The 9,626-nt window shown below is 43.4% G+C and overlaps 1 long non-coding RNA gene across 2 annotated transcripts in view; it reads left to right on the forward strand.

The window, feature by feature from the left end:
- The first annotated feature begins 4,591 nt into the window (after positions 1–4,591).
- LOC107108882 overlaps positions 4,592–9,626 on the forward strand; it is an 8,437-nt gene continuing 3,402 nt past the window's right edge. Inside the window, exons 1-6 of one of the 2 annotated variants that reach the window (XR_001482457.1) lie at positions 4,592–4,651; positions 4,754–4,822; positions 5,492–5,548; positions 6,432–6,507; positions 7,338–7,373; positions 7,731–7,839. This is a non-coding gene — a long non-coding RNA (uncharacterized LOC107108882). The remainder of the gene's footprint in view (positions 4,652–4,753; positions 4,823–5,491; positions 5,549–6,431; positions 6,508–7,337; positions 7,374–7,730; positions 7,840–9,626) is intronic. The other variant, XR_001482456.1, reaches the window with a different exon arrangement.

The following is a 9,626-nucleotide window of genomic DNA, read 5'->3' on the forward strand; positions in this document are numbered from 1 at the left end:
CCTGCGAAACTGTAATGGGTCCCGCAGGGTCCTGATCTCCTCCAGGAGCTCATTCCACCAGAATGGAGCCGCCACGAGAAAGCCCTAGCCCTAGTTATCGCTAGCCTGGCCTCCTTGATGTTTGGGAGGACCAGCCGATTCTGGGTCCCCGACCGCAGTGCTCTCTGGGAGACATCTGGGGAAAGGCGGTCCCTCAGGTATGCAGGTCTCTGAAGAAAATGGCTGCTTTGGAGGGTGACTGGATTTTGTGGCATTATACCACACTGTGGTTCCTCCCCAGGCTCTACTCTAAATCTCCAGTAATTTCCCAATCCAGAGTTGGCACCCTTAATCACGAGTGCCAAAAGACAGTTGTAAGTTAAAATACTGCATAATTTCCAACCTGGTGAAAAAGATGTTATCCCTGTTTACATCTTATTTTTTGTCTGACTCAAGAAGAAAAATGCTTTTGCGGCAGGGAGTACAGGCAGCAGCAAAGGTCCTGGCATTCAGTCTGGAGTAAGGCATGAACTTTGCCAAAATAGGCTATGACAAAATAATTACCACAGCCCCCCCCCCCCGCAATATTTTAGTTTTTCCATTAGGAACACTGGGAATTTTGAGGTGCACTAAAATAAATTACAGTGAAATATTTTTTTTTTTTGAATCAGTACAATGTTTAAGACAAGGTTTTACTCACTCAAAATAAGTAGCATAAAGATTTTTATGTAAGATAGTCAACAACAATGGAATGTCAATTCTTGTGTATACTGTAGACCTATACAACATATTTTAAGGATATGCTTTTTTATTAAATGTGAGTAATTTTTGCCCATAATATGTATGACAATAGTACATGATTGAAGAGTTCAAGGTCTTTATTACAAAGCTGAACTCAGTATACAAACACATTGCTAATTCTGTTGTGACTGTATGAAACCATTCCTGTCCAAATCATTCCCTTTTTATTTACACAGAATTTGTGCTGTATACGTTCAACTTTCGTTTTTCCTCTCTCAGGCTCCAAAAACTAAGATACATGTGCTAAGGTAGTATGGCAGCAGCAGTTTGCATTTCTCTCTCTGGTACTGGATATATTTGCAATTTTGCTTGGAGAAAACAAAGGTATTTATTACTTTTAATGTTCATAAAATTGCCAAATCGTGTAATTTTATAAGTAAACTAAGTAAGTAACAATTCATGTTATGTTGTTCTAGAAGTAGCAAGTTTTGGAAATTTTATACTTTTTTTATTCTGTACTTGCCTTCAGAATAATACTATAAATTCATGATAACTGGATTCCTCTAATACCTATGCTGGAGTGCTTAAAAACCTGAAAATGATAAAAGGAGTGCTGTAGCTTTAAAAAAACCCCAACAGGTTCCTTCAGTGGCTATTGCTAGGCAGCCACAGCATTCCAGGCTTCCGTTTCTGTCAGGCCTGTCTGCTTGCTACAGTTCAACAGCAGCAGCCCTATGAAAGCCAGTGTGGTATAGCAATTAGAGCTTCAGTCTAGGTCTGGGATAGGTTCAAATCCTCATCTTGCTACAGAAGCTCAGTAGGTGATTTTGGACCAGTCACATGCCTTCAGCCTAACCTATCTCAAAAGGTTGTTGTGCAGATAAAAAGAAAGGTGGGGTAAAAATGAAATAAATAATAAATATAGTTGAAGATGGAAAGCAGGTAAAAGTTAGGTTGGTGAATGGCTGAGAAGGCGAGACTGAGGCAGGGGAAGGGGAGATGATATGGGGGTTGCCAGGGAGAGAGGAAATAGTGTGGGGACGGTGATAGAGGGGAAAGGGAGGTGCCACCCCACAAGTCCTTGAGTGTTCCCTACCCTACAAGTGGGCCTGGCCCAGTGGCCGGCACCACACAACTAGGCCACAGTTTTCCCAGGCAAAGGTTTCCGGGGGAGGGGAAGGGAGGAAAACTGTAGACAGAGGGGCAGATAAAGGTAGGTTGGCTGATATGTGGGAAGGAGATAGGGTTACCAATTCCAAGTTAGGAAATACCTGGAGATTTGGGAAGTGGAGCTTGGGGATGGTGGGGTTTGAGTATGGGAAGGACCTTAGAAGGTCATAGTGCCATAGACGTCACCCTCCAAGGCAGAGTGGAGCTTGGGGATGGTGGGGTTTGAGGATGGGAAGGACCTCAGAAGGTCATAGTGCCATAGATGTCACCCTCCAAGGCTATTTCTTCATGGGAACTATGGTTGCCAACCTCCAGTTGGGGGCTGGAGATCATCCAGAATTACAACTGATCTCCAGATGACAGAGATCAGTTACCCTGGAGAAAATGGCTATTTTGGAGGGTGGACTCAATGGCATAATGCCCTGCAGAGATCATTTTCCTCCTCAAACCTCCCCCCCCCCAGGCTCAAACCCAATATCTCCAGGAATTTCCCAACCTGGAGCTGGCAACCCTAAAGAAGGAAGCAGGAAACAGGACTATGGGGACTTTCAGGAGGTTTTCAGGGAAGGAAAAGAGGAAATAGTGGAGGAGGGGAAAATGAGATTACGCCTGCAAGTCCTTGCGGGTTCTTGCTTGTTTTATCCTATTTTAGCACTCCTAACAGATATTTAGGGCCACGGTGGCTCAGAGGTTACAACGCTGAACTGCAGACCAGAAAGTTGGTAGCTTGGGAGTTCAAAATCCTAGTGCCGTGTGATGGAGTGAGCTCCTGTCTCTGGGCCCAGCTCCTGCCAACCTAGCAGTACGAAAGCAAGAAACTGCAAATAGATAAACAGGCACTATTTTGGTGGGAAGTTAACAGTGTTCCGTGCACCTCGGCATTTAGTCATGCCAGCCACATGACCATGGAAAAGTCTTCGGACAGTGCTGGCTCTTCGGCTTGGAAACGGAGATGAGCACCACCCCCTAGAGTCAGAGTAGACTGGCTTTCGAGCAAGGGAAACCTTTACCTATACCTTATAAGATATTTACTATGAAAATATGAGTGTGCTCTTGTATATGAAAAAATAAATACATAATTGTAAAATGTCACTGATTACTTCAATTATTCCAAGACAGTAACAGTACTGAAACACTTACATCCAGCCTGACTCAAGCTTTACCTCTATGGCTCTGGACAACCAGTTTCATTATACAGCTTATAGATGGATGTTAAATGTGGTTTGCAAACAACAGAAAAGGATTCACTTGTCTTTCAGAAAGTGCTGCAAGGGCTTGCCTCTGTCCTTTGCATTCCTAGCCTGAACACGGTGGGGGCCACCAAGCAGCACAGCACTGCCTGTTTATGCTTTGCTGACCTTTGCTGCCAGATATGTATTAACCCTCCCGGTTATTAAAGCAGTGGCCAGTTGACTACTAAATACTCCACATACTACCCCACCTTATATAACTTTTAATTACCAGAGTATCTTTGAGCACATCGGACTATTTCTCCCCACCACTGAACTGTAGCCAGCTCTTGTGTATTTCTGCCTTCTTCTCTCCACAGCATGAGGCATAACAGCTCAGGCAAGAGAGTGAGATTGCCAAGACTCCCAACAGAAAGCAAGCTGGCTATGGACAAACGGGAGCATCACTCCTCCCATGGCCAGACAAAGGCCACACAACGGCCAGCTTGCTCTGTTTTACTGGGCGGCTGTGGCTTTTACTCTGTCTTTGCTGTGGCCGGCTTGCTCACATTCTGGCAGCCAACCGAGTACAGAGACTGCAGATATGGGTGGGGGCGTCGGAGAGCACAGGTTCTTCCGTCCATAGCATGAGACCTGGAGCTCCGGGACGTGCACAGCTTATCTATCCTCCAATCCAACTAGCAGCGGCTGTTGCACGCTGCAAACCGCCTACCGGACAGTAACCTCCCCCCTTTTCTGACGGGGCAGGCCTCATAGGGAGGAATGGTGCTCAGAGTGAGCCACAGGTGGCCTATCAAAGAGCCGTACGGGGACGGGCTCTTGAGCCACTAAAAGGTAAAGGTTCCCTTGCTCGAAAGCCAGTCGAATCCGACTCTAGGGTTGCGGTGCTCATCTCCGTTTCCAAGCCGAAGAGCCAGCGCTGTCCGAAGACGTTTCCGTGGTCATGTGGCCGGCATGACTAAACACCAAGGCGCACGGAACGCTGTTACCTTCCCACCGAAGTGGTACCTATTTATCTACTTGCAATTTCTTGCTTTCGAACTGCTAGGTTGGCAGGACTTGAGCCACTAGGACTGCGTTAAAGGCAGCAAAGAACAGTAACGACGAGCGAGCTACACAGACAAGGCTCGAACCCGCCTGGAAGAACAGCATCAGTACAAGAGACGTGGCAAGGGCTCGTTAAGGTCTCCCTGATTCTCAGAACACGGAAACAACCAGGCGGATTTCGCCCTTCTTATACCTCTAAACCTAGGACGCCAGTTACTTCAGCTATCCGGAAACAGACTATAGAAAGACGGACATGAGTTCAAACCATAGAGAAAGATTCAAACCAGCCAAACACGATCTCTAGTGGGTATGGCTTAACAGCGAGCATTACTATAGGCTGTGATAGGCTTTTTAAAAAAGACTCGGCTTCCCTTTTCCTTCTACATCCAATGAGAAGGAGAGGGGGAGATTGGGGGCGTGGCTGGCCTCGGACGTTCATTTCTATATAAGGACTTGCAAGGTCCACCGCACGTTCTTTATTCGGGCAGTAATGGGTCGGTTCGTTGGAAGTCGCCATTTTGGAGGTAGGTTAATTTTTTTGGCTCCCGTCACCTATAGAAGCTTTTTTATTTTCGAGTACGTCTGTTTAGTGTGAGCTAGTTATTTGTGTTATCGGTTGCCCCTAGGAGTACAGACGATTTAGTTACGACCTCTCCTCAGCGATCGTAGGGCTGATGCGTAAGGGGAATTCGAAGGTGAGTGGCTTGCTGGGAGTTGTAGGCCGGAGGGAAAGGCTTCTGAGTCGAGTATTTTTAGGCCATGCCACGTGGAGGCTAATTATCTATTGGCGATTGGCCCTTAGTTAAATGCTTAAAAAGTCTTAAATGCAACATTATGTAGGAGTGATTCTGCTGCAATCGGTAGCATTTGCCTTGAAGCATGTATGCCTGCATTTCGGATGCAACAGCCTGTAAGTAACGAGTGTGGGTCATGGAAAACAACCTACGCTTTTCTGCAAGAACGTTTAAAACATTTCTAGAGCCTAGTCCTATTTAAAATAGTGTTAAAGCTCCTCAATTTAATTCATTTGTTTAAGTGCTGTGTTGGCCCTTATTGATTGACTGTTAAGTAAGCATCCATAGGGCTTTTCAATGTGAATGGCAATTAACTGATAACATGAAAGCAGTTTGGGAACAAATTAATCAGTTACAAGTGTGTGGCCATTTAGGTTAGTATGTACACTCTTTGTCAATTTCATGGGAGAATACAGCAATGCTTAATTTGTCAGTGAAATGATTGTATCTTTAGAAAACTCAACTATGGTTGGATTGTGCAACAAGGGTTTTTTTTGAGCCTTCTATAAAGGCTGTTTAACGTTTACACTCATTCTGTTAATCTCATTCAGTCTTTTCTGTTTGTTCCAGTACCCATGGGGGCTAGATGCTGTTCTGGTGTTGTCACGTTGCATACAAGGAAAGGAGGTAAATTTCCATATTAACCTATAAAAGCATATAAACTTCTGGCTTGCATTTATAAAATGGTCCCGATATTTTCCCACAAGTAATGCCACTTCAGGTTTTAGTCTCAACTATTGAATCTTTTCTGAAGAGACACAGTTTATCATTTATTTGTTGCTTTTATATATCTCTGCATGAAATGATGGTGGTGTATCTGTATGGCTGAAGTAATCTAATGAATGAATGAGCTATGCCAAGGGTCCCCAGCCCTTTTTGAGACTGTGAGCACTTTTGGAATTCTGACATGGCATAGTGGGCACAGCAACAAAATGGCTGCCGTAGAAGATGGAGCCAGCCACAAAATTATTGCCACAGCTTAATTTCAGTAGCACATTGTAGATCTTCTGCTGTGATGGCAGTTTTTTCCTTGACAACATTTAAAAACCGCACAGCTAATCAGATCTCAAGTAGTCAATCCAGTCCCTTGCAAAAGCCCTACTGGCTCCACCCACTTCCCAAAAACACTTGGCTTTCATCAGAAAAGGTGTTGACTGGCACACTGGGGACCTCTGTGCTATGCTTTGAATAAAGGTGTTCCCCATACCATGATCCTAAATCACTGCAATTTGCTCAGCAATGTGGATGGGCAGCTTCTCTTTTATTAATAGTTTCACAGTTGTGTCAAGTCATAACTATGTAAACTGCTAATATTTTTACAACAGCTTGTTAATGTTGTAAAGTTTTGTGTTTAGTAGCCACTGATTTTGCTGATTGTTTGTTTCCCAAGGAAGGCTTTTAAGTGCTGATTTCTACCAAAGTCATGGGTAATTTTTGATTTGTTCTAAATTCTAGGAATCATAATATTTAATAATTGTAACTTCCTTTTCCACTTCTGGATTTTTTTCAGATTGCAAAACTTCCTGAAGGGGAACGAAAAAGAATGAATGTGTTCTCTGGTACGCAGTTATAAAAGTGGCCATCAGGTAAACTGCTGGACAACCATGCAGAATTTTTCCCTATGGTTAGCTGCATAAGAAAAGAGACCAGAGCTGAAGTTATGTCAATGATGAGCCTATCCCGAACCTGATATTTCTGATGAAAAATACTATACGGATCTGGCTTCTGAGATTCTTAGTTTGTTCAGAAAAAGATGTGTTAAAGATCATGCTGGAAATAAGCAAGTAACTCATTTTGCAAAGCCATGTAGAATGTTAGCAGAACTGTTTTAGGCAAAATTACTGAGGTTAGGAGTTCAACAGACTTGGGGTCAAATGCTTTACAGACTATTGTAATTTCAGTGAGTAAAGTGGTTTGGGTATGTTGCTGTGCCTGTCATGTCCTTTAAATTTGACATGTTACTCATGCTGCTTCTATGTGTGGCTTTCTGGATACTGACAGCAGGTCATTATGTCTGCAGTAATCCTAACACTGGACCATAGATATGGACCACTCTTCATTTAAAAACATGGCTGGGAGCTGTGGTTTTTCTGCTGCAGTACATTGGGAAGTAAAATAAAAATCTCTTTTAAAAAGAGATTCTTTATAGCACTACTTCAAATGAAGGGTGAATTTGAATGTTACTAGCAGTGTTCCCTCTAAGGTGAGTTAGTCACTTTTGTCTTAAGTCAGGAAGAATGGCTCCAGAGCAAACTGTGCAGTAGCCAAATCGCTCGCTCACAACTTTAATGTCAGTAGCTCACAAAGTAGAATTTTTGATCACAAGACTCCACAGCTTAAAGGGAGCATTGGTCAGTAGATGGGAAATTATAACAACTAAGCCATCCTTTTAAGTTTGCCTTTTACCTTTTTTTAGGCTGTTAACATGCTGCTGAAATTGCTGCCTACAAAGGTATGTATATTAACAAATTGTGACATTTGACAAAAGGTCCCACTGGCCCCACTGGTGGACCTCCTGATGGCACCTGGTATTTTTGGCCACTGTGTGACATGGTGTTGGATTAGATGGGCCATTGGCCTGATCCAACATTGGCTTCTCTTATGTTCTTATGTTGGAATTGGTACACTGGCTTCCCTTATGTTCTTATGTTGGAATTGGTCCAGCCAGTGATGAACCTATCCCGAACCTGAGCTCTTGATGAGAAATCTCAAATACGGATCTGGCTTCTGAGGTTATGCCACCAGTAGAATTTTTTTTCAATGAGCTGTATTGCTAGAACTGGTAACTTCTCTATACTTCACCTTGTAGGTTAGCAGCTGAGGTCTAGGCAACGTCTGGGATTGACTTGATGTAGGGACCATCTGCTGCTGCTTCTTAAATTACCATAAAAGCAATGGTATAACTTCATTGGTGTCACGTGAGTATCATGACTTATTTCTAAGTCCATTGACTTCATTGGGCTTTGAGGGCTGCAACTGTCAAGGATTGTACTGTAGTAGGCCTCCTTAGTTTTGATAGTTATAGGACATTTTAGTCATGTGAAAAATCTTAAGTTGTGTATATGCCAAACCTATAGAACAGGGGTCCCCAACCCATGAGCCACATGTGTGCCTCTCCAACCTGCTTGCTTGCACCTATCACTCTCAAGGTGTTTTCCCTCAGACCCACACTGTTCTTCCTGCCTCATGAGGCACCACCTACTGCTGTTCTTCTGGTCCCTTTCTTGCAAAAAACACAATAGCAACACTGTTCCTTCTGTCAGCTATGCTCTTGGTCCTCTGGTCCCTTTCTTGCAAAAAACACAATAACAACACTGTTCCTTTTGTCAGCTATGCTCATGGTCCTACCCTCCATACTAGCGTTTTGGCCATTTTGGGTGCTTTGCTAGCAAGCAAAGCTCAGGTACCTGTACCACTCAGCTTTTTCACTCCCCCACCCTCCATTCACTACCATGTTGAAGACTATATGTATATGTAAGTAAGGTAACACAGCTGTGTGAATGGGTGCTGGAAATGTCTGGCCTAATCTTGCAAAAAATGCAGGAAAAGGACAGTGAAAGGGCCAGTATTTTTGCAAAAAAGATACAAAGTGTTTTGCATACTGAACATTTCTAGAGGTTGCACCCATCAAGGTTACTGATGAGGTTGCTGCTGCAAGCAAAAGCATTCTTCCTTCCTCAATAAGAGCTGGTTGCTCTGACTTCTTGCTTCTGCTTTTCCTTCCCCACCCACTCCAGCTAGGAGTCGTCTCATGCATCTGTGATTTCAGGAGCCAGTGAATGGCCCCTTGGGTTGAGGGAACAGGGAAGTGTATGGGATTCCCCTTCCCACATCTTTCTCCAGCCAAGTTCCACTCCCCCCGGCTGCCATTTTGTGCACTCTGCATTTGATTTGAAGCCAACTTAATGGCATATCCTCTGATCTAGTTGGGAGGTTGCCCTTTCATTCGCTCTTTCTCTACCTGCCCTTTTTTGGAGGGCCTTCCAATTTTTAAGTATTAGCATGTGTAGATTTAAACCTTAAGGCAGTGTGTTTATTAAGAAATAAATCTCATAGTATTCAATGTATTTAGGATTGCAAGTCTGCCATCTGGTAGGTCAGATTCATAATCCATTATTTAGAAAAATTTTCTTAGCCTGGGCATATAGCCCAATACTTCCGAGAACTGTAGTGGATAGGGAGGTAGGGGTCTCTGTCATGGTCGAACTGAAAATCTCCAGCTAATAGCAGCTAGAGTGGGGTGGATTTGATGGGAAAGGGAAGAGTTAGGCTGCTGAAACTATACTTCTCAAATTTTTATTTATTCAAGGATTATATTGAAACTGCAACTGCTGCTCTGCTAAAATTTCTGTAAGAAGATGTCTGCAAACGAAAGTGCTGTTTTTGCAGATGAGCACTGTGTCTTTGAGTATTTGTTTTAAACAAGGATAAAGCATGATATGTCTAGAAAGTGTTAATATTAAAGGAGTACAATGTTAAAAGGTACTTTGAGTTGTCACAAGAGCTACTCAATATATGGAGGAGAGGTGCAAGTGAACAAGATAGTCTCTTTTTAAAAAATCAATGTTTTTTGCAGTAAAATAGAAGAAGAGATTGGATTTATTCCCCAGTCCTTCTCTCAGAGCGGCTTACAAACTCCTTTTCCTCCCCCTCCCCACAACACCTTGTGAGGTAGGTGGGGCTGAGAGCGCATTTTATTATTCAG

This window comes from Gekko japonicus, unplaced genomic scaffold, assembly GCF_001447785.1.
Source record: "Gekko japonicus isolate JY-2015 unplaced genomic scaffold, Gekko_japonicus_V1.1 scaffold103, whole genome shotgun sequence".
In the NCBI taxonomy this organism is placed as follows: Eukaryota; Metazoa; Chordata; class Lepidosauria; order Squamata; family Gekkonidae; genus Gekko; species Gekko japonicus.